The 26,712-nt window shown below is 37.7% G+C and overlaps 1 protein-coding gene across 1 annotated transcript in view; it reads left to right on the top strand.

Moving 5' to 3' along the window:
* The window catches only part of LOC140255613 (uncharacterized), a 430,899-nt gene that overhangs the window by 299,459 nt on the left and 104,728 nt on the right, over positions 1-26,712 (top strand). Inside the window, exon 7 of the mRNA XM_072343365.1 lies at positions 12,343-12,387. The gene's annotated coding sequence lies outside the window, so the exon portion shown is untranslated. The remainder of the gene's footprint in view (positions 1-12,342; positions 12,388-26,712) is intronic.

Here is a 26,712-nt window from a genome sequence, read left to right as displayed (position 1 = left end):
AACCCACCCTCACTTAAAGTGAAAGTACCAAAAACCTTTTGTTTGTGCTATGAAGAATTAACTGATATTAGGAGTGGTAAATGAAAGAAATGGTGTTAAAGAATAGGTCAATAAGGATGAACTATAATAGCCTTGTGCTTGGAGTTCACAGCTGAGGCATGGAGGAGCCGAGTGCAGGTTCGGCCCATGTCTCTGTCCCTGGGCCCTAAAGGGCTGATGCACTGGCTGCAGCATGTGCATACCCCTGCCAGTTTTACTCCTGGGGAGATGGATTGCATGGAGCTTCCAGCACTGAAGGAGAAAACTTTTGCTGGGGTTGGAGTCATGTGGCTTCTCTTTTTAACCCAAGTCATTGCTGTGACCTGCCTGACACTGCAGACCTTCAAAATGGAGAACAGGGGACTGTATCCTTATTTTGTCCACTTTGGGTGGAGAATCCACAAAAGCAGAGACTAGAAGCACTGTCCTTTGGGAGCAGGCTGTTATCAGGAGCTTGGGACGCTCTCTTGAGAGGCTGCAGTTCCAGCAGTGAGATAGGCTGAGTAGATTTTAAGCCTCTTCAGAGAAACCGTGGAAAACAACAGCAGCTTCATACAGTCATGCCTCAGTTCCAGTGAGTAATGCCAAATTGCTTGTGTTGTCACCACTGCCGTCTCCCCTGGAGATCCTAATGGGTCCCTGCAGATCCCTGAGGAATGCAATGCTGACTGAATATGTTTTTCAAGATTGTTTCAAGATAGCATGGAACACATCCAGAATCTAAAGAGATGTTTTCTTTGGGGCTCCAGACCATCATATGTTTAATTAGTGATGCCATTACTAAAAATACCCATAGGAAATAGCACAATTTCATCTTTCAGAGAGATGTTTGTGGAACATGGGTTAGGGTAACTTATTTTAAAGCATAATTTCCCCATAGCTTACAATCTATATAATTATAGTAAAATTATAAAAACAGATTGCCTGCCCTTGTGTGCTTTTGTATTCAGACAGTGGGAGCATTGTGCCCTTATTAGACCAGCATTGCTTTTCCTAACTTCTTGTATATTTTTCTTAGCCCTTTCATTTCATACCCTAATCTTCACCTAACTTGTAAAGTTTTGATTGGTTGTTTGATGCTGGTTTCAGAGGTGATGTGTAATTTGGATTTCCTTGCATTCGGTCAGAAATAATGAGCTCGAATTATAGTTAGTGGGATTTGTAAGCATACTGCAAACTGGGTAAAAACCTAAGCTAGTAAAGTCCAGAAGGTATCAGATCTTGAATTTAGTATAAACTGAGGGCATAATTCACATTACCTTTTAACTAATCCCAGACATCACTAAACTTTTGAATTAATCTAAATCACAGTGACCAATAGATTTTTACTCATCTTTCTTGTCATAGCTGAAATATGAGTCTTAAGACACCTTTTCAAATTCACTTGGATATCTCTATTTTAAATTACACAGCTAGTAGTGATAATTAGACCTTTGCTTTCCTGTATATGGATGTGTAAGGCTCAAGAATGTCAGATGAATGTGTTTTCAAAAATATGTCAAAAACAGAAGAAACTGAAATAGCCCTGGTTGCTCTGTAACATGTATCCAGAACACTTAAAGTTTTTTTGAGAACTCGTAAAACTCAAACTGCAACTGAAAAGCAGCGTATATCCCCAGGCAGCCCTAATTTGCATGATCAGCACTTACTCAGCAGAGCACCATAAGTATTAGAGACCTTGGTTTATTAAACAGGTCACATTTAACTGTCCTTGAACAATTTCTCCTATGTATTATACATAAACAAGCTTTTTTTTGTCATATTCAGCATCACTATTTCTCTTTCTCTACATTTTCTTTGATACAGGGTAATTTTTCTACAGGAAATGATGGAGGACGGCTAAAGTAAAATGCTATGTGCCTTGCCTCCCATAGTCTTGTTTAAGAATTCCACACTTCTCTCATTTTGTTTTCCTTCTGGCTAATGCTTTTTTGTTTGTGTTGAAGTCCTTTATTGAAGTCTTTTGTTTGACTCAAATTGAGTAATTCCATCCAAGAAAAAATTTTAAAAAGTTGTTCCTGTAGCTGAGGATTATAGGACAAATTATACAGTTGCACGTTGCTTTCTAAGCAGCCTTTGGATAGTGAATGTTTGTTTCTTGTCATGTAAATCCCCTGCCCACAGATCAAGCTGTCTGCTGGTGCCAGGAAGGGAAGATACAAGAGACCACTGGTTTTCAGAAGCTGCACATAAAAACTGATAGGAGAGCTCAAACGCAAATAAAGATGGCAGGAAAACATTCTTTTCTCTTCCACGATATAATCAATTTCTCTTTTTTAAATAGCATCCAAGAAATCTTTCTCAGGATTGAGGGGGTTTGTATCTTGAATTATCTTGAACTGTACCCCATTAAGTCAACTTGTCCTAATCCTGTGCCAAAATGTAAGACTTGCTTTTGGTACAGAGAAAGGAGAGGAAGAGCGAGGGAAAGAAAGAAACTCTTTAAAAGGTACCTAGCAAGAAGAAAGTTCTTAAAAGGACTATTTTTAAACATGGTACTAACTTTGTTGTACTCAATTTGCTGTTAAAACTATTATACATCAACATTTGAAAGAAAGGTGTGCAATTATAAATTCTGTTTGTAGCGTATCCTTATTTCGCAGATTTGTAAGTCAGCATTCCTGCATATGAAAAAACTCTGTGTTTATGTCAATATTTTCCAAAACTCTATTTATAAGGGAAGCTTGGATGTCGAAATTGAAAATGACATTTTGTGAAATATGAGGTTACACATCAGCTAAAGAATCAGGTTTGTTCAGGCTTATTTGAAATTTGTCCTATTCAATGTAAAAATCTAAACTCATTTTCCTAGGAGAGCTGAATGCTCCCAGTGACTCCTAAACAATTCTGAAGATGAAATCCTATATTTCAAAAGCTGAGTTTGAAATTGCCTTTTTAAATAAATAAATGTAAGTGTTCATTCTTACTGTTAACATTTCTCCTTCCACTCCCCAAAAACCTTACAAACATTGCCATTCTTGAATAGGGAGCCTGTAGGACAGAAGTGCACTTTTACTGACAGATTGCTTTTAAGGATTTAAGGATTCTGAATACATTATCTCCGTAGTGTTCTTAAATTGGACTGTCTTAAAACAGTCAGACAAGTTGGATAACTCCCTTCAATGTGTTTTCAATTGTAGATCATGACACTTTCATCCAACAATTTTAAGGAGATAACTTTTAATTACAGTAATAAGAACCACATGGGCAATGATTGATGTAAACCTGATGTGTTCTTTTACTTTATTAATCTTTTTAATTAGAGGCAAAAGAATGCTTTGTCTGTTGCAAAGGAGATGAGATGGGTTGAGATATTCTGCTGTACTTTTGTGACTGCAAAACCCTGATTACTTCCCAGAAATGTGGGTTTCTGTGGACACCAAAGGTGAAAGAAGCTCTTCCAGTGCTCTCTTTCTGCTTTGTTTCTCTTTAGCTCTGCGAGGTGCCCCACGTGGTAATGTACTGTTCAGGATATGAGACTCTTCCATTAGTTTTGGTTTAGTTCTTTAAACTTCTTACAACCATAAGTTTCCAAATACAATTAGAGAGCAAGGAAAGGAGAGAAAGTTTAATGCCATCAGATGTCAGAGCATTTGCTTACCAAAAGATCAGCTGTATGAGATGTTGAGAATGACTTACAAAATATCTTGTTTTTTGCCTATAGGAGCAAAGAGATCATGGCACCCTCCTGAAGCTGTGTGTGTTGGGTCCATAGTTTAAGGCAGTTGTAATTCAGTGTAGTGTGAAAGACAGACAGACAGCATGGTACTAATTCTGAAGCTAACACAGCTCTTTGAAACAAATGCTGTGAATATTTTGTCTGAACTGCTGTAATGGTTTCACTTGCCTTGAGCACACGGTAGGTTAGATTCAGGTTTCCTCTGTGGCTATTTCACAAACGTACAGGTAAGGCTTAGCTTTACACACATTTGCCTGGAATTTTTTTTTGTCTTGTAAGCTGTGTAGGATTAATGGCAGTGGTGGAAAAACATCACAGAGTCTTTTCCCACATACTATTGTTGTGTTTATTCTTTCTTATTATATAGTGCCAATAGTGTACCAAGTGAATGACTAACAAGTAAAGGCAAGATCTCTACTTTAAAAGGTTCATTTTCTAGCAAAAAGTATGACATCTCAAGGCTTTATAAGGCATGAAGGCAATTAAATTTATAGGGAGGAAGAGGAAAAAGATGTATGCACTTATGATCTCAAAAGCAAAGCCAATTTGTGATACCTGGATTTTGTGGTTCAATTGAGAAACCTGTAAATTGGCCCACATCAGCAGAAGAATTTGTGAAACTTCACAGAATGTTCTGCAGAGTAGTAAGGAAAGAACAGCTCAGACTTTCACAGATCTGACACTTTGTAAGCTTCGTTTGCTGCTTTAGCAATAGCATGTACACAGCATGGATTTCGGCCAGAGCTGTGGCTTGGTAGTCTGTGCTAACATGTTAGCATGCTGGCTTTAGGCCTAATCCAAACATCTTTGAAGTCAGTGAAAGACTTTCAACTTCAATGAGTGAGATGTGGAGGTGTTTTGAGATACTTCCTTGTGCTAGTGAGCTTGGAGGTAACAGTGAAAACAGAAAAGGGGAGAGGTTCAGTGAAAGGAGGGGAAGGGGTATTTAAAAATTATTTTTAAGTCAAAATGCTGATCTTCATGACTGTCTCACACAAGAAAATGGATTGGATTTGGGATTAGAGGTGGCAATGGAGAGGGAAGGACAGTTTGAGTGGCTTCACTTTGTGACTTTCTCTGTGGAAGGCAGATGTGGGTGTGTCAGGCATGGCCTGCTTTAAACCTGCTCTGGGCAATCTGTCAATAGAGCCTAGCCGAAGTCAGTGCTGTTCACAAAAGGCAAATTAGTTTCCTGTGATTGCTTAAGTGGTGTTATGTGCAAGGACACCACCACAGAAATTAGGCCTTGGAGGGGGAAACTTGCATTGCACTTATTGACGAAACAATTGTTTTGCGAAGCCAATTCAACCCTCCCTGGGTTTGGATACAGTAACTATCTAACTATCTAGAACCATTCTCTAATGTAACAAGAGCAGCACCAGGGAGTTAAAGTGCTTGGAAGGCTTACATTTGTTTCAATCTGTCAAACTCAGCAAGAGGGTGTATGACAAAATCAGGGAGGGGGATATTGCATTCGGGAAATCCTAGAAGGGTGCCCTGGCATATATTCCTACACAAGTGTTTGTCATATCTAAATTATTGAGCAATTGAATTTAGTAATAATGACCATGAATTAACCAACTGTCAAAGATGAGAAATGTCTGCTTTAACCCTGAGGCTGCCACAGATGCTTTTGTATGGTGCCCAAAGCATTCCTTTAGTTGCCAAAATAGCAGTGTGGCAGCAGACCAAAAGTTAACTGGGAGGGGAATACACCCACTCTCTGAGAAATGATTGTTTTCTTGCTCATTTGTTTCAGCCAGACTCTAGGAGTATCAGAGTCTTTTCTGCAGATTGTTTTGATTTCAAAACAGAATGACTGCTTTATACAGCAAATACACTTTTGCCTTATAGAACTGTGATCATTTTTTAAAATTATCATTAATGTTGCCTGAGTTGCACACTGTGTAGAAGGCTTAGAACGTACAGCTATTGGATGTTCTACTGGAACTGTCCTATACCTCAATCCATCCTACAAATGAGGCAGCGTGTATCTTTAAAAAGTAGCACAATGATATCTTCAAAGTGTTCAGAATAGATCAGAAGTCATTTGCCACACTCACTCCTTCAGTGTACTTAGAAAAACTTGTCTGAATCCTCAATGCACATGCTAAAGCTTCTGAAGGCATTAACAAAACAACTTGTTTAAGGAGACAGCAAGCTAACCAGTGGGCATCTACATGGTGATCTATTTATTGTTCGTTTCCTTCTGTTTTCTTCTTGAATTTGACTTTCCTCCACAACTATTTTCTAGGATTTATATTATCCTCCACTAGATTTTCTATAAAGGTTAATTTTGAAATTGTAAGGATAGTCCCATTAAGTCTCTTTTGAGCACTGAGTAGACCTGTTTCAAAAAAATAAATGGAAATGTTTTCAGGGAACACTACCAAACTGGCCCTGACCCTCCACTCCATCTGTTTACGGGAGCACTGTCTTCACAATGGTGTTTTATTTCAATAGTCTGGGAAGTGGACTTTTAGTAATGCCACTTGTCCCAGATTAGTTTGTTTTTGCTGTTTGTATGTTACTTCAATAAGTGACTGTTTTTCCTTCTCCTGCCTCCTATTTTTCTTTTCAGTCCTTTTAATGAAATGATTTTCTCCTGATCAGTCCACTTCCAAATTTTCCATATGGAGAGCAGCAAAATCCTTAATGACTTTCATGATTTCTTTAGGAAGAGAAGAGGGAGCAGGAGAAATATAGTGCATGAGTTCGTTCTTTGTACAGTAAAGCTCATTGATATATCTGATGTGTTCCATCCTCTCCCGTGTCTCTCATAGTAGCTGAACATACCACAGAAGTGGCTCCTTGCTGCTCAGGAGTAAGAAGCTAATGGTGTTCAGGAGGAAAAAAAGATTTTTAATCATGGGCTGTGAAAAGCTGAGTAACGAATGTCTGCTAATAATTCTCCCTTCTTGAAGAATTCCTGTATATCTCCTGCCCTGTGTATCTGATGTAGAAGAATCATTTACTGTTTGGAGAAGCTTCAGGTCCCTTTTGCATGATCTGGGCTACAGGACTGAGGATCTAGACTTGGCAGCCAGTGATAACTTGCAGCACCTTTTTGACATGTACAGCAAGACTGTAAATAGACTCTTATGTGCTGTATTTTTACAGAGTCTTCACAGGGACTATCTAATAACTTCTCTCAGGTTCAGATCACTTCCATTTCTTGGTAAGGTTACTTTGCTGCTAGTCCCTCAGCATCATGAAATTGATAGAAACACTGACAACACAAAAGAAATACAGTTTCTCAGTACCAGCCAAAGTGATCAAAGAGTATCTTTTAATAAGATTTCTCTTGTTTATTTTTAAAAGAGATGCATTGTGTGAGTGATTAATTTCGGCTGGACCATATTTTATATTTCAACAATATTTCATGCCAACAATCGAGAAGGTAGCTTTGTCTTGCAAAATATTGTACAATACAGTCCTTTAAACAGTCTTTTACCATGCAGTTTTAGACACCTCCCACTGCAACCCCCCCTACACTGGAAACGTAGGTGGTCACCCAAAGCAAACAGAATTCCTTCTACTCCCTCCACATCTGCCATGTGTTATCTGGCACTCACCTCTGACCCTGATATTCATCATAAGAATAGGAATTGCATTCTATTCAGCTGAGTGCATGCACTTTAACTCCAGTGATCACTGGCTGTTGGAATAGCGTGTACCAGGAGCAGAAACATGCTGAGACAGCGTGAGGGTGTTCAAACTGGACTGTTCCACTTTCTTGTACACTTGTATAATTAAACAGATCTCTGGAAATAAGCAAGTCAGTGCATTATTTGGAGGGATAGACTTCAGTATAATTTGGGATCAAGCTTTTGTGTGGTGAAACAAGCTTGATACTGATTCTTAATGAGAGGGATTTTTGAAAACAAAGTAGTTTTCCTCTCTATCTGCCATACCAAATTACACTTTGAATTTGTATAGACAAATATTATACTTTTGTATGGAAGCAGTAAATTTGAAAGTATGTTTGTGTTGCAAACAGCCATCAGTGATTCTATTCCTTTGGTGTAACATCAGTGTCCTCCATGACCTACTGGTATCGTTCAAGGAACTAAGTAATTTTTGTTGAGAGTCAGACTTTTAAATTCTGACCCTAAATGTGAGGATCCATATGTTAGGATGAATACTCATCTGGTCTCCGTGACCCCACTAAATGGAACGCATCTGATATTTTCTTTTCTTGCAAGGGTGAGCAGAATTACTTTTTGGACATCTTTGTGGAGGAAATAAAACCACCAATTTGCTGGCCAAGGGTAGATCTCTTAAAACTTCTTCAGATTCTCAGTTGGAACTAGAATCTTCCTTGTTTACTGTAGATTTGCTGCTACTTTCATTTCTTCTTTGTGGCAGAGGTCCGAGGGAGGAATCTTCTGCCGATCTTCTAGTGTTCAATAGAATTATGATGCTAGTCATGCACTACTCTCAGCTGATGTGGCTCTGATCTGTAGGATAAATTGCTTAAAAAAACAACAAACAAGAAACAAGCAAAACAAAAGCAACAGCAACAAAAAATTACTGGGTCTTTGGCTGCCAAGTTTATTTCCTCCCTCTCCAAATTGTTTTATTTTCAGAAAATAGATTTGGGAGCCAGCAGTGTTCTGAGATCGATGTTTCTGCTTTGTTTTGCTCTACAAGCTGCATGAGTGCCTACAGACAAAGCCAAGGTCTGCTTCTACCCACACTGTTGCCACCTCTGTGAAAAGATGGAGTTACCCCAGCAAAAGCTGTTCTTGCTGTGGCTCTTCTACCCAGAGGGACATTGTGGGGATAGAAGCATTTAGTGGCCCTCAGTGGTACACAGCGGTTGGTTTTGTTTCTTCACTTTCCAAATTTGTTTGTTCAAGAATGTCTGTATTTATATTTAGCAGAATTAACCAGGGGATGAAATAGGTGCTCAGTATATTAATTATGTAATTATGTGAGCAAAGACATACCATGTAATGGACAGTGAATGAAAATGACAAAGAACTTACATAAAGAAAATATATCTCATGTTAGGTCTTTTATTAAGTTCCTCATTTTTTGCTTTCTTCCTTACGCTTAAGTTTGCATGTATACATCAAAATACATTTGCATTAGTTGTTCATTTTTACCAGCAGATTAAAATATATAAGGCAGGACTCTTATTCAGGAAATCATCTGTTTGAAAAAGACTGTAAAGTGAAATGAAAAAGACTGTATGAACTTCAGTGGTATCTGAGTGGTCTCAGTTTGAACATTGTTAAAAATCATGCAGTATCCTTTGGCACCCTTTTCATCTTGTTTATTTTAATGAAGAAGGCTAGTTAGTTTGGAAGATAGTTTTCAATATGGGAATTGACTTCTGATCACCTTATCACTTCACAATTCCTTACATATCAGGAACACTTGAAAGTACATGCACATGTTTGTGGAGTGTTGTTTGTTTTTTTTTCCTCCTGAGGGGTATAATTATTTATGCTAGAATTAGTCTTATTGTGAGTTATTTTTATAATTGAATCAAAACTGCATAGGCTGATACAGCCCCAAGTTACCTCTGTGATCTAAAAAATCCTCAAACATGACCAAATAGAATATCTTTGTCACTTGTTTGCATCCCAGTTTTGACAATGGGTCACTCAATAGATGTCTAAAATGATCTTTAGCCACGTTTTATGAAGCCAGAACTGTAATCCAATAACAATTTTCTGGCTAAGTGCTTCTCAGTTGCCACTGGGGACTAACCGCATCACTGTTGCTGCTCTTAAAATGAGCTTAAGCTAAAAGGACACAAATTTCATATTTCTTTCCTTATTTTCTTGAGAGTAATCTAAGGAAATAATATTTTAAATAATTGCATTCTGGTTCCTGAGGGGCATCAACATAATTGCATTGAGGATACCTTTATTTTTTATGCATTTATTTATTAAAAAAGAAGTACATTCCATCTGTAAACGGAATGATTGGTCCAGTGGCACAAAACAATAATGCAATGAAGCTTCTAGTTCATTAAATTGGAATATGGGGATTGAATTACTAATTTATGTTGGTTTTAATTTCGTGGTATAAATTATAGGATTCTAAGATGTAAGGGAAAAATGTTCCTCATGACATGGACTACCTACAGTTCAGCCAGGAAAATTTATATAAGGCTCAGGAGAGATGAGGGAAGGAGAGGTAATGAAGACTGAGACTGACATGGTTCATCTGGAGTACATTGGTGGGCACATCACTGAAGGAACAACTCAAACAATAAATAAATAAATGATATTTATTTAAACTGAGAATACACTGGAGGGGTTACTTGTAAATATGGATAGTTTGAAATGCTGGTTTCTGAAACTCTGCAATAGGGAGGTCAGGTAACAATGAAATGAAGAGAGAGATATTTCATTAACCTTAAGTAATTTCTGGTTCATTTCTATTTTATCTTTCCTGCCATGCACCCTGGTGTTTTAGTCCAGGTAATCTGGTATTCAAAACCTTTTTGTGAATTTCAGCCTGCTATTAAGTTCTCCCTATTTTAACCATTTTAGCTTGATTTCTGTGTTTAAAAGTCACTGGAGCTGCTTGTAGAAAGAAGTATAAAACCCATAGAAGAGAGGACCCCTTATGGTCCTTCTAGAGTTATTATTTTGACTAAATTCCTGCTATTGGGATCTAATTCAGTGGTTTCAGAGATGAAATCTTAACTGGTTCTTATTTTCACCTTTGAGACCACAGGCAAGTCACTTTCTGAGAATGGCTTTTACCTCAGTATCACATTTTTTTCAAAAACCTCTTCATTACTTCATCTCCTTCTTGCCTAACAGCAAGTATTTCAGAAAGACTGTCCTCAGATTTTTTTCCTGAAAAATATTAGTTGATCTTTCCCTTTCTTGCATTAATTATCAATTTCCTGTAAACATGTGATAGTCACAACTGTTCAGGAACTGGCACCTGTTTTAATCAGTCTGAAACCATACTGCTGCTTTGAACTTAACTTTCCTACCCACCCCTTCACTCTGACCTTCTCCCTGTCTTCTGTGTGCTTTCATTTGGAAACCAATCTAACGAGCATAGTAGAGAACTTAAGTTTCATCTTTATTCTGTGCCAGATCTCAACTTTACAGGATTTTTAAGAAGCCACCATATTGAACTAAGTAGTTCAGTATGAGACACCCTTGCTTCACAGTCTTTCTCAGGTGAAAGATGAAGTTACGTTAAGAACTTTCCTTACTGGAAATGTCTTTCTTTGTAAAAAAAAATTTAATCAGTTGTAGGGGAGCTGTTAAGTCACAGCTTGAACTGGTGATTGAGCACCTGGTGTGGGGGTGTGGCTGGCCCAGGGAACACAAATTGCTTGCACCTGTGTTCCCCATGTGACCCGAACAGATGGCCCAAGTGTAGATATAGGGGCCAGCCACTGAAGAGTGAGCATTTTTTGCACCTAAACTGCTTCTTGTGAGGACATGCTGCGTTGCTGGAGAGCCTTCACCAGCTGAGTGAGTGCTAGTGCTCTTTTTGTATATAAGTATTTCATATTTTTGCTTCTTCATAAGCAGAACATCGGTATTTATTGTTATGCTTTGAACTACAATTAATTCCAGTTTACCATGTGAATGATCAAGTTTCTTCCATCTTAAAATTCCAACTTGTTTCAGGGGAAGAGTGACTTTGCTTTAGTAGTAGTCAGCTTGAAGTCAGAAACTAAGGGCTCTAGAGCAGGTCAGCAAGATGTGAGGCACTCTTTATTGTTGCTTCTCTGCTCAAAGCAAGGTGAGATTGAATCAGGTTGTTCAGGACTGGTGATGTTGAGTTTTGAACATCTCTAGAGTTTAGGGACTTGTACAATTTCACTGGGGTGAGTGTTAGCGTTTTATTATCTGTTTGTTTACGTGTATTTAATTTTTATATCCCTTGTTGCACTTTGCTGACCATCATCTCTCAAGCATTCATTTATGCACCTTTAAGAAAAATTAACCTTACAGAGCTTTCTAGAAATGCTATTGTCTTTAGTTGTTCCTTGATTTTTTTTTTTTAGTATATTTTCTTTAGCATTTTAATGAACTTTCTCTAATGTTGATGTACTAGGGGTAAGCAGACTCCTGTGTTTGTGTGTAAGAATCAATTGGTTTTCTTAATTCAGTGTCTGCAATGTGGGTATATTTGGGCTCTGTGAGGTATATATTTTGAATTTGATAATCATGCTTTCAATTGCCATTTTACTTAGGATAATCATTTTCCTTGGCATGTCATACCTTCTACTGCAAAAACTCATGGTACTTTGAGTACATTGTCTCATCAAAGCTGCATGTGCTTCCTTGAGACAATGGTTGAACATCATAAACCTTGATTGTTTTCATGGGCTCAGAGCAGAACAGGGGTTTATGCTGATTGTCTGTAATGTGTCTGAAGCTTATCTTTCTATACCTCATTGACTCATAGTATATGTATTTGTGTAATATGGAAACTATAAACGGAAGAGATATGCCTGTTATCAAACAAGAACCAGATTTTTATGGTGATAAGACATTCATTTTTCATTATAAATCTGGCCTTGTCCTTTCCCTCTGCTAGGAGGATCATACTAAAAAGTTTTTGGCTGTATATTTGACTGAAAAAGTTTTATTACTAAGTCTTTTTTGTTTCTTATGTTTTTTTTCCAGTGTTCTCATAGAAGATAACTGAGATGCAAAGTACTTACAGCACTGGTAAGTCACGTGACTTTTTATATGTGAAAAAATTTGAAGAAATGTTGAATTTATTGATGTGTAATCAATGATTGGTTATCCAGAAAACAAAATCTAATTATAATACTTTTGGGTTAATAGTTATAGGAATGGCCTCAAGTTTCACTAGGGGAGATAGAGGTTTTATATAGGGAGTAATTTCTTCACAGAAAGGATGATTAGGCAGTGGAATGCGCGGTCCAAGGAAGTGGTGGTGAAAGCATCCCTGGAGGTGATGAAGAATGAACTGTGTGAGTTGAGGCTCTCTGAGATGTGGTTTAATGGTGGACTTCATCATGTAGTGTGATAGTTGGACTTGATCTTAAGTCTCTTTATCAGCCTAAGCAGGTTTGTGCTTTTAAAATGGCAGTTACAGATGTGCAGTGTGTTCTCAAACGATGTAAGTTTTTCTAATGCTGATGACTAGTTCCAAAGCAGAGAACTGTATTAGGGAAATAAGTTGTTTTCTGTGTAACCTGTCAAGAATCTTTTCATCAAAATACAATGACTTGAGGTCTATAAGTAACAGCCTTACATGCCAGGTAAATTTCAACTTGTTTCCTCATTTCTTGGGTGTGAATTCTTATTTGTGATTGCTTACATCCCTATCTTCTTCAGTCAGTTGTCTCCTGCTGTGGACAAATGTAAATGGTTTTCTCTTATATTTTCAGTACAAACAGGAGTGGATTGAGTCTTGTTTGAAAGAGAATGTTCCTCTAATTTGAGAGTTGTGAGAAGTTGCTTGCGAAGGCATAGCTTGCATTTTTTTTGTCTGATATTTTATGAAGTGATTTAACTATGTATTACAAAGGTGTACAGAAGAAATAAGTAGCTGTTTATATTAGTAGTTTATCAACAAACTTTTGGTTCATTTTTCCCCTAGCCCTCATTTATTCTTGCCAGAAGTATATTAATATAAGTTAAGAATATCTTGCTGTCAGAACAGACTCAAAAATTCATGCTGGGCCCTGTGCTAAAAGGAAGTTATACTAACATCAGATGCAGTCCACCTGTGAGGACACTTACTAGCTGCTTATAACTATATATGCTAATCCTCTCATGAGTGTCACATAGCGAACTGCAGCTTCTGTTATCTTTTGCCTTCCTCTCATCATCCTTCTTGTCCAACCAATTTCTGAATCTCTCTGCTGAAGTTTCTCCTTTGAAGTGGCTTTATTTCTGCATATGCATCTCCCAGCTGCATTCCATAGGTGTATGTTCCAGATGCATGTAAGGACCAAACAAACTATTACTGTGTATAACACAAAGTGTATGGGAATAGATCTGGAAGAGGGAAGTACCTTATTGTTATCATATAGGTGTTTGCTGTGCGTGAGGAACTACTGTAAGGAATTGTAGCAAGAAGCAAAGTAAGCTATTTTAAGTTGGTGTGGATTTTTTTTTTTGTTTTGTTTGTTTGTTTTTAATTTCTTTGATAAACTGAGAGTTTTAAGCATATATTCAAGACATTAGCTACTTCTTGTCTGTGGTATTGTCTTGATATTTTATTGTAGTATTGTGGACAAGCTGTGAAGGGGCCCAGTACCATTGATTCATGATTCTGCACCCATGTATGTGGATTCTCTGCCTTCTGACATATTTTGCTTAGAGAACGTTTTTCTTTTACAGTGATGTGTTTTTCAGTTAGTTCAGGACTAAATTCAGTTCTGGTTAAGGTTCAGGATGAGAGATTGTTCCTCTTTCCCATACAAGAGATCTACTCTTCTCACTTGGTTTTCATAATGTCTGGATTTAGAAGGGACATGGGGACACTTAATCTAGGCAGATATTGGAGGAGTTACAGTTCTAGTTTTATCTTCATTCCTGTATAAACCCCTTCCAATATAAAGCTGTTAAACCAAAAAGCAGCCATTACATTGTTAATGCTTAAATTCATTGGACAAATGGCAGCACAGCAGCCCATAATTGTTTTCTAGTTCTGCCTCACTCACATATTAAAACCATCTTTGATAGTCTCAGTGTCGTAGTTGTGAAAGGTAGCCTGCGTCTGTTGTCTCTATTATATGCCACTGATTTAAATTAAGTGGCAGTAGGCTTTTCACTACTCATCAGGCAGTTTACTAATTCAGAAAACTCCTCAGTCATCAAAGGCTCCTTCTTTGGTTGTACCACAATCATTGTGACAGTTCCAGGTAAGAGTATTTGGCAGAAATAGCTCGAGGGTTCATTCTTTCCAGAATATTTACTTTACCTGACATATCTTTCCTGGGTGCCACAGTGATTAGTCATCTGTATGTTATTTAAGGGAAGTTAAGGTATATTATTCTTTCCATATAAGAAACAGCTAGGGGGTGTGTAATGAAAACAAATACTAAAAGACCTTTAGTGTTGAAGACATCTTGCTAGTAAAGAAAGTGCTTGCTCAAAATAGAACTGTGTATGCATGTGTACTCTAGGTAGGTCAGAGAATATTGGCTTCCTTCAATATTACCTGAAAAACTTCACTTAATCTACTGTAAACGATCTCTTTCTAACCTGTATATGTATGAATATTAATAGAATTTTTTTGGGCTGAAATTTTTCTTGAATTGTATTTCTTCTATGTTATTGGAAATGCCTAAAAATCTACTGTCAAAATGTGATCTATCCTTGAAATACTGGTTAGCTTTCCATGAGCTTAAATGACAGAGGTCTGTACAGTGACTCTAAGTATTACTAGTGAGCAATGGAATCATCAGTGTGATTCTGGCATTTGCAGATAACTGGATAAATCTGAACTCTTAGAAACTTGATAGTCTACAATCATAAAAGTGATATTTAAAATCAGAGTGAAATCCACTGGATAAAGCACTTAATAAGCAGTTCAGATATTTTGTTGAAACATTTAAATTTTCCTTCAGTGTGTGCCTTCGGGCTCTTTTTATTGCATGCTTTTCCAAACTTGCTCCAGAGACAAAATTATTAATTTCTTCCTAGGTTTTAATACAGTACTCAACACTACAGTCCTAAACCATTAATGAAGTTATTTTCATAACACCCTGGTGAAATGAGGAGGAATTTTTGTCCTCATTTGACAGATGGAGATCGGGACACAGCGATTCAAGGTTGAAAGTACCTACTAATTTGGGAACCCAGTCTGAGACATCCTGCTTCAGCCTCTTCCAGAATACTTAACATTGGGCAGTGTGCTGAATGTGCAGCTTCCTTTAACTTCAGCTGCCTTTGTGGGTAATCAGCACTTTAGGCAAATCAGAGCTCAGGTTTCAAGTTGGGCACTGAAGCACACGAGGAACACAACTATGTGTAAAAAGATGGGTTTTTAAGACTCTTGTATCTCATAGTCCTTCATAGTATAGTCTCCAAACCCTTCAAGGCAACTTCTGAGCTACATTAAATAGGAAACTTTTTATTTTTCCTCCCCCTTTTTTCCTGCATTCCTCAGTTGCTACATAGTTCTGAACCTTGGCATTGCACAGGGTGCTTCTCTTCATCAAGTAGTACCTTCCTGACCTGCGTGTGTCCGTGCCATGTACTGAATCAGTTATGGCTTTGTGGAAAACTCAGTTTGTGACTATGTAACTAAGTCTGTCTGGTGCTATGTTCCCCAAATACCAAACGCTTGTTCTGACTTTGGTCATGAACAATTGAAAGCTGAGGTGTATCAAATTGAGATAACTGCAGAGTACTAATGAGATGGCGAGCATAAAATAAAATGGGTCTGCACTGGCTTCTCTAGGCGGATATAATTTGAGCTGTAAAGATTTACTGCTTACTTTACTGATTCCCTCTCATTCCCTGTCTCCCTTGTTTTATACTTACATTCAAAATATTGTAGGGACTACTGTTTTTTTTTGTTTTATCAAGGCAACACTATACGAAGTTTTATACAAAGAACCTCATCTTCTCTGACAGAATGAATAATGTGAACCAAATAGTTTTCCTATATTCTAATAAAAAGTCTCTCAACTACTTAATTAAAACGCTTGTTGTAGAGACTGACCTCAGAGCTGGTGATCACTGACAGTTTGCAGTGTGTATTGCCCACCTAGAATGTTGCAGGGAGAGCTGCAATTTGTTCACTAACTTTTGTTTCTCTTAAATGAACTTAATGTGTTTTATACTTTTCAATTTACTGAAGTGCTAGTAGTTTATTAAAACAAAACATTAATTTGACCTGTATTCCTATGTCACAGGACTGTTGCGAAGATTATTAATTAGATAATGTTTGTAAAGTACTTTTTATAAGTGAAAAGTGCTATAAAGTTTAAGTATTATTATTGCAGCATGATAGAGATCACAAAACACAAGTGAATTAGCTGTAGGTTTAATCCTTATAAGGCAAAGCATACCAGGGGCAAAATAACATTGCAGTTATTTTTCTTACATCCAGCACTTCATTAACTACCACATACAGCTATATAACTCTGTGAGAGTCTAACTTAGTAAAGTTTATAATCATAGCAGGAAAAGTTCTCACGGGTTTTGTAGTAAGACTTGTATGTACAGCCCTTAAGGTCACACAGAGTTCCTCTGGTTATGCAGTGCCTTGGTGCCTCAAGTTGCATGCAGGAACATCAGTCTGTGCTTTGGCTCTCTCCAAGTTAGCCCCTCTTTGCAGGAATGATTCTATGTTAAATAATAAATGTAGGCCTGCAAATTGGCCTAATGCCATTGAATGATTACAGCTATCTATATCTTCTCAGAATTTTTCTATGCTTTGTCTAACCAGCTTTCTTCTCCAGTCTGTTTTTCCTCTGCTTTTACTGAAGATGTGGGGAATATGCACTTGAGTAAATAAACTTGATTTGAGCCAAAAACCTACTCTTGAAGAGTTTTGAGAAAGTTAGTTGGCACTTTTCTGTAATTATCACACTGCATTTCTTGCTGAAGACCTATTGCTGCTACGGTTACTGTTTTCCTTGAGGGTGCCATAAAAATAAAACACTTTCTCAAATCCTGTTCTAGTCCTACCTGTTTCTGTCCCATCTTGAAGCAAATCCATGAAAAGTAGCATTAGTTGCCTGGTATAGCTACCTGTTTATGAAAATAGAAATATGAAGTAGCATCCTAAAAGAATAAGTGTGCCAGGTCATTGGGAAACTCTTCAAATGTGAAAATTCAAAGTATGAGCTTTTTTCTATGGATGATGAAGATCTGTTGATTTCTGAGGATTGGTTTCTGACTTGCTTTTCCCCCCCTTGCTACCCCTTTCCTTCTTCCTGCAGGAGCTGCCAGACAGCCCCTCTTAAATCCTAGTTGCTGATACGTTACAGTAATAATCCTGTTGTGACTAAGGCATTATTCTGTATTTGTTTTAAAAAAAAAAAAAAAAAAAAAAAGCAACAAAAAAAGCACTCTAATGCATCATATGCGCCCCCTAAATTTCATATCCAAAGTCATGTGCTGAGTTTAATGTATTTCCTTACTCCTGAAATATGCTAAATATGTGTTAGAATGCCAGGTGAGTGTTGATGAGAAGCTCATGACCACTGAGCACCAAGTGCATGTTCCAGGAGAACAGCAGCTCTTACAGCAAAGTGGTGAAGCACCTGTGCTGGGAGATGCTTGTTTGCTGTTCACAGAGCTCATAGGACCATGGCTTCTTATCCATATTGTACCATAGACATATTCAACATACCCTGCTTGAGGCAGCTGGCAAGGAAGTAAATAAATGCTGTTGGCTCTCAGGAAGGGGATAGTAGGGCCATGTTCAGTAACGACTGTATTTGCCTTGGTGACTGGAAGATGACTATGCAGGCTTTTACTGTGTTAACTAGAACAGATGAAGGTTGCATAGAACCACAGCCCTTAGATGTACCCTGGCTCTCAAGCAAGCTCAGGTGTGAGCAGGGTTACTGAGGTTGCCCCATGAGGTTTGCCCGGGGGTGATCAAGATGGCCTCTTGTGGAACAGCTGTGAGGGCAAAGGTGGGGTTTGATTGTAAGCACAAGTCCAGTGACTGCACTGATACCAGTGATTTGGGGAGGTGTGAGGGGTGCCAGAATGAGCAAGTAGTTGAATAGGAAAAAGGTTAGGTTTATGCATCTACTGATATCTTTCTGTTAATACTTGAGCTTTTATGTATGGGTAAAACTCTTGTGTTGGTGATGCAATAACAAAAGTGAGATTTAACCCAGTAGAGGAAAGAGAATCTTTTACTCTATTCAAATTAGTACCAGCTGATGCCAAAAGCCAACTGGATGGGGAGGGGATTATTTATAGTTAAACCAGTGAGAGGAGAATTATTTATAGACAAACTTGGAATCAAGGTATCAGGTGGTGGGGAGCCCTTGGGTCAGACAAAGACATCTGCTAGGAATGTCAGCAATACAAAGGTAAGCCTTTATACAATGGTAAATCATAGGACAGAAATTACAGCTGACCTGGAGGGAGAAAGGTTGCAGAGGCATGTTTGAGGGAAGTAACAGTGTGTCAGACAAAGGAATTAACTAAAAGTAGGCACATTGCCAACAATATCTGTATACCAATGAGAGACTTAAAGTCAGAAATAGGTGAAGTATGTGCCTGGGGGTGGGAGAGGACTGACCTTCACAAAGTGTAACTCAAACAGGATGAGATGTATGCAATACTGAAGTACATTGTTATTAGCTGGACAGAATAGATCAGACACTGGAGTACTTTAGTATATTTCTATGAGCTACATGGAACAGAACAGCCATGAGAAGAATTGTGTGGTAGTATCCCAGTGCTTCTCTGTAGGTGAGTCAGGTAATGTTTTGGTGCAAAGACATATGGTAACTTGGTGGTGATTTAAACTTCTTTCTTGTAATACAGTGTCTTAAGTGTTCACAGTGCATTCTGAGCTTCATTAAGTTGCCATTTTAATTTAGTGATATTTCAATTTATGCTATCTGTTGCTCATCAAGAAAAAGATATTGAAGACCTGATTCTTGTTCTCACTAATACTCGTATTGCTGTAGTGTTATGTAGCATAGGTAGAAATGGGCAGAGGCCTACTATGTGAGTTTAAAGAAGGGTTACTGTTAACGAGAGTCAGTTCCGGAGTGTGTAATTGTGAAGATGAAAGAGGTAATGGGCTCTAATAAAACAGTAATGGGTTTTTATCTATCTGTATATAAATGGCTGCTTGTGACGATAGGGTAAGGTTCAGAGAACCAATTTCTTGACAACTCAGACTTTGAAGATAAGCTGGCTTTACAAGACACAAGAGGAGAGTGTCCACAGTCATACTTGATGAGCATGAAATATGAAACTGGTAAAAAAAATTATGCATCTCATGGCAATGAGTCCTGTACGGTAATTATATGTGCTTCCGATGATTGAAAAGATCAAATGTTTGTCTGGAAAAGGAGGAAGCACAAATATTATTGAGCAGAAAAATAACATCAGTAAGACAGAACTTTCAGTCTCTGGGCTGGAGCAAAGTGAATGTGGATGGAGTTCTGAGGGAACTCTTATTATATATTTTTCCCCTTTAAATTTTTGTGCTCCCATTTGTATGGGTACTGATGCAATAGGATCTGCTGAGAAAGTTTCTTTGCAAGTATGCTTGTGTAGGAAGGGAGGATGGGGAGTCACAAGGATATGTTGGTATTCAAAAAGCACAGGTAAGGTAATCTTGCTGTAGCTAACTTTGGGGATTGGCTACTCTGCTGTGTGCAAGTAAAAAATATAGTGAAGTTATCCTCAGTTCCCAGCCTCCCACAGAGAAACCAGCAGTGAATTCTGTGCAGTGAGGAGTCCTAGACAGTTTTTCTGCCACCCCACTGTATTTTTTTTCAACATCTTAAAGTTACAAAATTATTTTGAAGTGCATAAATACATAGTTCCTACTCAAAAGCACTGATTTCTCACTCAATAAATGGCATCTGCAGAGGTGGCAGTGAGTGCCAGGTCTGTTGCACCTGGCTCCCAGTACAGCCCCAGCCCACACAGCAGGCGTCTCTGCAGCCCTGCCATGCATTCAGATAGGGCTCCACATGTTCATGAGGTGTTTGGCTCTCCTCAACTCTGTTCTGTGTAGTGAGATAGAAAACCTTTCCCAGACTAAAGGTGAGGGAATCTAACCAACTAAAAATGACAGTAGACTGCCACTAGTGTTTTTGTCATTTCTGAAGGTAAAGTATTTAATCTTGTCTTCCACTGTTTCTTTACCTGATGGCTTCTGCTCTGGGCTCTGAAGTCATCTGGATGGCAATATGGGGTGAAAAGTACAGTAGCCGTGCCATAAGTACTGTGGATTTGAGGAGGGAGAAGAAATTGTTTCTGCACTGCCTCCTTTTCATACTTTGCATCATGTAAAGTAGTCAGCTAATTACCTTCCATGGTTACTGCTATTGTTAATATGTGCTTGTTTGAAGTGCAGAGATAATCATCGATTGTACACTCTTGACTATAGTATTAATGGTTTCAATACCCACATTGTGTTTACATTTTTGCTTTATAACACTTAGCTATTGTGGTTTTAACACATAGTAATTCAGTGAATACGGTCTCCATGCAATGCCCTTGCCATTTCACTCTGCGGTATTAAGTGTTGTTTTTCTGGGAAGGTCTTGAAATGTGGGGCATTATGTATGAGTTATGCTAATTTGTTAGGGCAATGAATACATTAATTTCATTAGTAAATGGCCTCAAAGCAATAATTACCAGTGTAGGTGTGTCAGAAATGATCATGTTCAGTTTTGCCAGTTAATTATTAAGATTTTGTTATCAGGGACCAAGATTTGACATCCAGCTTCAATTTAGCCATAAATAAAAGTCTGAAGTATATCAGGCTGAAGAAATCTAGCCAGGAACTTGTTTTGCTCTTAGAAATTTTTACATTTTGTCCAATTGTGCCTGCCAATAAAATGCCAAAATAATTACTGTCAGTGATATGAGGCTTATACTATACCTCCCAAAAAGGCACATCATAATGAAAATAGCAATTGCACTTTCTAATTCCTCTCATTTTGCCTTGTGTTACAGAATGTTGAATTACTCAATGATAGATTTACTTGCTAGTGCACTACTTGAAATGGCTTCAGTTTATCACTAAAGCTGAAGGTTTTTAGTGTTATTTTTTTTCTTAATGAAATTTACTTCTAATAGTCTAATTAGGTTTCTAAGTTATATCCATGCATTGCTTTAGCTTTATGTGGCCAATACTGCAGAGGAGACAAATAGAGGCACCTGTGCACTTGAATTAATTTCCATATGTGTGACCCTATTTTTAATTACATTGGACCTGTTGAGAGCACCTAATAAACCACTGTTCAGTAATAATATGCTGTTAAGCTCCATATGATGGTATTTTTTCAAAGAGAAACTTGGGAAATTGTGAACTTGAACTGAGATAAATTTGGAGAGCTGTTGTCACTTTAATATTTGATAATGTTTTTGTTTGTGGTCTGCTTAATAAAATGGAGGCACATGGAGAGATGGACAGAGATCCTCTGTTCTCTTCATTGAACTTATGGCTTCCTTGAAAATGTATTTAGTTTTAATTGCAAGGCAGAACATTTTAGACTATTAAGGAACAATGCTGTAAAAAAAAAAAAAAAAAAAAAAAAAAAAAAAAGATGATAGCTATTTACCATCTTTTAGTTAAATCCTCAAACATACTATGCTACTCAACTGTATCATGGGAAAAAAACTGAGTGTAGGATCCCAGCCAAGCTCACCAGATTCAGTGCTCAGGTCATCATTCATCCAGTCTAAAGACCATATAATCTGCAAATTTTGATTCTTGACCTTATTTTGTAATCACATGTAGTGCTGGTGAATGTTGTAGCCTGGTTAATTTAACCTGTTGATCTTCTAACCATGCAAAGGAAATCAAGAACAGAGAGTGATGTTACTACAGTCCTCCCAGGTTCCCAGGCCCAAGATGCCCAATTCTTTTGCAGTTTCTAGATGGTTTTTATTTTGCACAACTGTGGTGGGTTGTTCTTTTCTTTTTTTTTTTTTTTTTTTTTTTTGAAGCTGTTCCAGTATTTGTTTAGAGACTGAGAAACCAAGGGAAGGAATTTCCTTCTGTCTCAAATTGTGCTCTTTTCCCAAGATATTGTGAGAAAATGAGTCTTACTTGTGTGTACTAGGCAATTAAATAGAATGTATTGGCACTTAGTGTTCAAACCTATCTAGAGTGGTGCAAATCTATCAGGAGAATTTAGGATTACTAGTCACCATAGAGGTTCTGAAATATGAAGCAAAATGTAGACAAAAATCCCTCCTTCTATTTTATTCCTGGAAGATAAATCCCCTGGGAAATCAAGTTCTGTTTTAAAAGCTGTCAGTAGCTAAGAATTTTTCTTCTTACCAGATGATTAAACACTTTAGTCTTTCAGAGAATAGGTTGCCGTAAAGTCTGTTACCTACATGCCTACTCTTGTTTGGTTTTTGGTTGGTTTATTTTTGTTGTTGTTATTAGTGTTAAACTTAAGCATGTAAGGATTGTTTTAGTACTTATGCCATAGTTTAATAAAAGTTTAGTGATATAAAGGAGCTGGTTGCAAACATGTTCTTTGCACATAAGCCCCACTAGAAACTCATTTACTTACAGAATCTAACACTAAGTAAAATAAACAGCTTGGTGTTCTACTGACATTTTATAGCCACCTTAAGGGAAAGGTGGGGAAGGGAGCAGTGTTGCCATGTGGGTTTAATTCATGAACTTCCACTTGAAGTGCTCAAAGGCAATACAGTAGTTGAGCCAACTTTCCCTGCTAAATCACAAAAGAAGGTTTTTTTTGTTTGTTTTTTTTTTTTTTTTTAACCAAATACAGGGGATCAACTGCAGCTGCAAAGAGGAAATTTAGAATTATCATCATACCAGTATCAGAAGGTCCTTTATATTTATAGCTTCATAAAAGTTCACAGCTAGAATGTTTGCTGCCAACTCATAAAAAAAACTTATGAAAATATCTGCAGTTTTTTCATGGACAGTGGCTTCTTAATCCCTTAAATCCTGATGAATTCTTATATTCAAAACACTTGCAAAAGAGGAGGGTGAAGGACTTCTTGTTGCTTTCTTAGAGTAGGTCACATTTAAGCTTGTTGCAGGACAAACTGCTGCAGTTTTATGTGGGTAATGTTGCTATATTCCAAATGTACCTGTTAACACAAAGAGAAATGTTAGTGATGGTATTTCATGTAAAAGAAAGTTATATCAGTATTCTGTATTTTTGTGAAGGTAAATTGCTGTATTTTTTGGGTAAACTTTAGAATGTGATTTAGAATAGCAAAAGTGGTTACTACATCATCATTTTAAAAAACTGTGATTAAGCAATAAGTTGCTTTCAGATAACTATTATTAGGCAGTAATGAAAACCTTGTTTTAGTGTACCCCAAAGGATGCTGTTACTCAATAATTCAAAAGTTCTGAGCTTTTGTGACTAAAAACAGATTTTTATTTACAATCCTAAAACTATGAAAATATACCTATTTTTCTCTCCAGCTGCTGGGGGTGGGGAGGAAGAAAAAACATTAGGTGAATGTTTCTCATATCTCAGAATTACATGAATTTGGGTGACTCTTCCAGTTATTGATAATCATCTCCACTTCTTCTGGGTGTTGTCATGAGTTTAACATCAAGGCTGCTCTTAAACTGTCACTTAAAGAAGGATATTCTGTTCCTTCTTCCTTGCAGCCTGATCTAGCTGAAAAGATTTTCTCCCAGGGAAAGCATGTACTGTTTGGAGCTTCATGATTTATCTTACTACACTTTTTTTTTTTTTTAAAATGAAACTTGGAAACATCTGTGAAATTGAATAGATAGGGATGTTCTGGGTTATGATAATGAGCGTCATTTGGTGCCATCAGAATAGAGAAGGCTTGTTTCAAAAACAGAATGTTTCCAATTGTATTACTGCAGAAGGATTTACCTCTCTGAAAGAGGAGCTTCTGTAGAGGAACTAAACCAAAGTCATAACATCGCTTCAATTTTATGTTTGAACATATCTATGGTTCCTTTTAAAAGTAAAATCTCTGAGCTGTGATTTGCTTAAGCATGGCACTTGTAACTAGGAGAAAATTACAATGAATTCTAAAGCTCTGTAGAGAGCAACGTCTTTTATGAATGGTGCTGAGTGGAAAGTGTTTGAGTAGAGGATAGGCTCCACTATTTTCACCATGCTGTGGTTCTTTTGGCTTTTTTGAGCTTGTGAACAAGTACCTATGTAGTTGTGAAAACTTACTGTTTCTTCTGCCAAAAAGTAATGGTGCACTGAAACACAATCTCTTCCATATCTGTGAGAGGCAACCCAAACAGAGCTGAGCCATTCCCATTCTGGCTTTCCTCTCAATCCAAACCATTTTATCATTTTGCATGTGGTGTACCTCATTCTGTAAAGCTATTTGTTGAACTAGGCCATGTTACTTCTTGAGAGAAAGACAAATATTCCATATTGTCCTTAATTTCCATATAATTGTTTTAATCTTTGTTTTATAATAAATGTATAAAAGTGCCCTGGGGCTGCCACTTTGTTTGGTATTGTAGGTGTCTCATTTAGACTTTGAGCAGGATTGAAATGTTCAGGTCTGCTTTTTCTTCCACTCACCAGAATGGTTCACTAGACGCACTCCAAAAATCAGCTGTTTGCACTGCAAAACTATAACTCTGTATGTGAAATGTGCGAGGCTGCATTTCCCATCCATCTCGTTTTGGATATGTTTAGCAAAACAGGTTAAGACTACCAGAAGCTTTGGCTGGAGAGATGTGCTCCTGCAAACTACACAGAACGTTTGGCTGTCTCTGGGGGATTGTATGTTCTGAGCTAAAAGGAAACAGGAGGAGTAATTTAAGAAGGAGCATCATACCTGAGTGTTAGCTGTTTCCTATCTTGCATTTTGACTTCATGTTTATTTAAAAACAAAAAACAAAACAAAACCAAAAAAAACAAAAACAAATTAAAAAAAAAAAAAACAAAAACAACAAAACAAAACCCTGAACTAGCAGATCTAGGTAAAGAAAATGACAATGTATTGAAATTCTGGTGGGGTCAAGATTTATGGGAAATGACACTGGAATCCTGTATGGATTCCTTTCAGTTTGGCACTCTACATAGATGTTTTATGCCCAGTTAATGATAACCTGTCTATCTTAGATCCTGATGACCAGATGTCCTCAGCCTTCACTGTATGATTCTTTAATTCCTATTTGCATTTTCAGCTGTCTTTGTTTGTCTGTTTTGTTACATCCAGATGCTGTTCCACCCATACACCTGAGCTTTGCTCACACAGGCTACAGGTGGGATTCCCTTGAGATTCCCCAACCAGGGAGCACACTTCAGTTCTTCCACAGCAACCAGATAGTTAGAGAATTAGCAGAGCATAAATCGGTAACTGGAGGAAGGTCCCAGTATCTTCCTGTTTATTTCTGTAGAAGTTACAATGATGACAGCCTATCTAAAGCACAATGAAACATCATACTTTAATTGCAAAACATCTGTGAGATGCTGTAAAAAGCCTAGAAATAGTGCAGTATTGTGCAGTACTTCCACAAAGGTATTCTTGTTTGTTTTTGATGGGGAGTTGTAGAATAGCTGAAATTAGTGTAGTGAAAGGCTTTTCTGTGCCTAACAGAACTGAGAAATATGAAAGCTTCAAATGGTTCTTTTACAAGTTGTTTTCAAGCCTGAAATAGGGCCTGGTCTTGGGGGGATGGGAAACAAGCATCCTGATTCCACCAGATGTTAATGTTTAGTTCTGCGGTCCCTTTAATAACAAGCCCAGTGGAAAAAAAAAAGTGAAATTTGAATGAATACGTTTTTTGACATTTTGTTTATTAGCATTTTATCTAGGCTAGTAGTAAATGAATAGACTTGTCAGCAGAAATCTCTTGGTGAAACAAATAAAGAATCTTAATAGGCAGAGAGAACACAACTAACAGCAAATTGCTCACAAAGAGCTCTAATTTATTGGTTTCCTTTTCGTGAAGATTCTGTTCTGGATTCTGGCTTTGCCAGAAGAAACAGCTGAATGATTACATGGATTCTCAGAAAGAGACTATGCTGTAGGAAAGGGGAAGGCGTAAGGAAAGTCTATTGCTATTAACACTTTCCTCAAAATATTTCATGCCGCACATTTAAAAAGTCCTCTTAGTTTGATTTGTTGGTTTCAGTGAACTGGCCAAGGCTGTGTATAGACAAATGCTGTGATGCCCAGCTCCTCTTGTCAGTGATGGGCTGCAGTAAAGGAGCAAGTGAGAGCTTCTCTGGGCCACTGCTGCACAAACTGTACAGAGCCCTGTGTCCCTATGCAGCTCCATGGGACTGTTTCTGGCTTAATGCACACATCTATACCACTGGCACCACATTGTTCTCAGGGCCAGAAGAGCTACTAGGAGGTATGGCATTGCTTTGCTTCCTCTTTCCGTCCTAG

Source organism: Excalfactoria chinensis, chromosome 8, assembly GCF_039878825.1.
Source record: "Excalfactoria chinensis isolate bCotChi1 chromosome 8, bCotChi1.hap2, whole genome shotgun sequence".
NCBI classification, from domain to species: domain Eukaryota; kingdom Metazoa; phylum Chordata; class Aves; order Galliformes; family Phasianidae; genus Excalfactoria; species Excalfactoria chinensis.
Note: the sequence above shows the minus strand (reverse complement) of the source record. Positions and strands in the feature narration are given on the sequence as shown.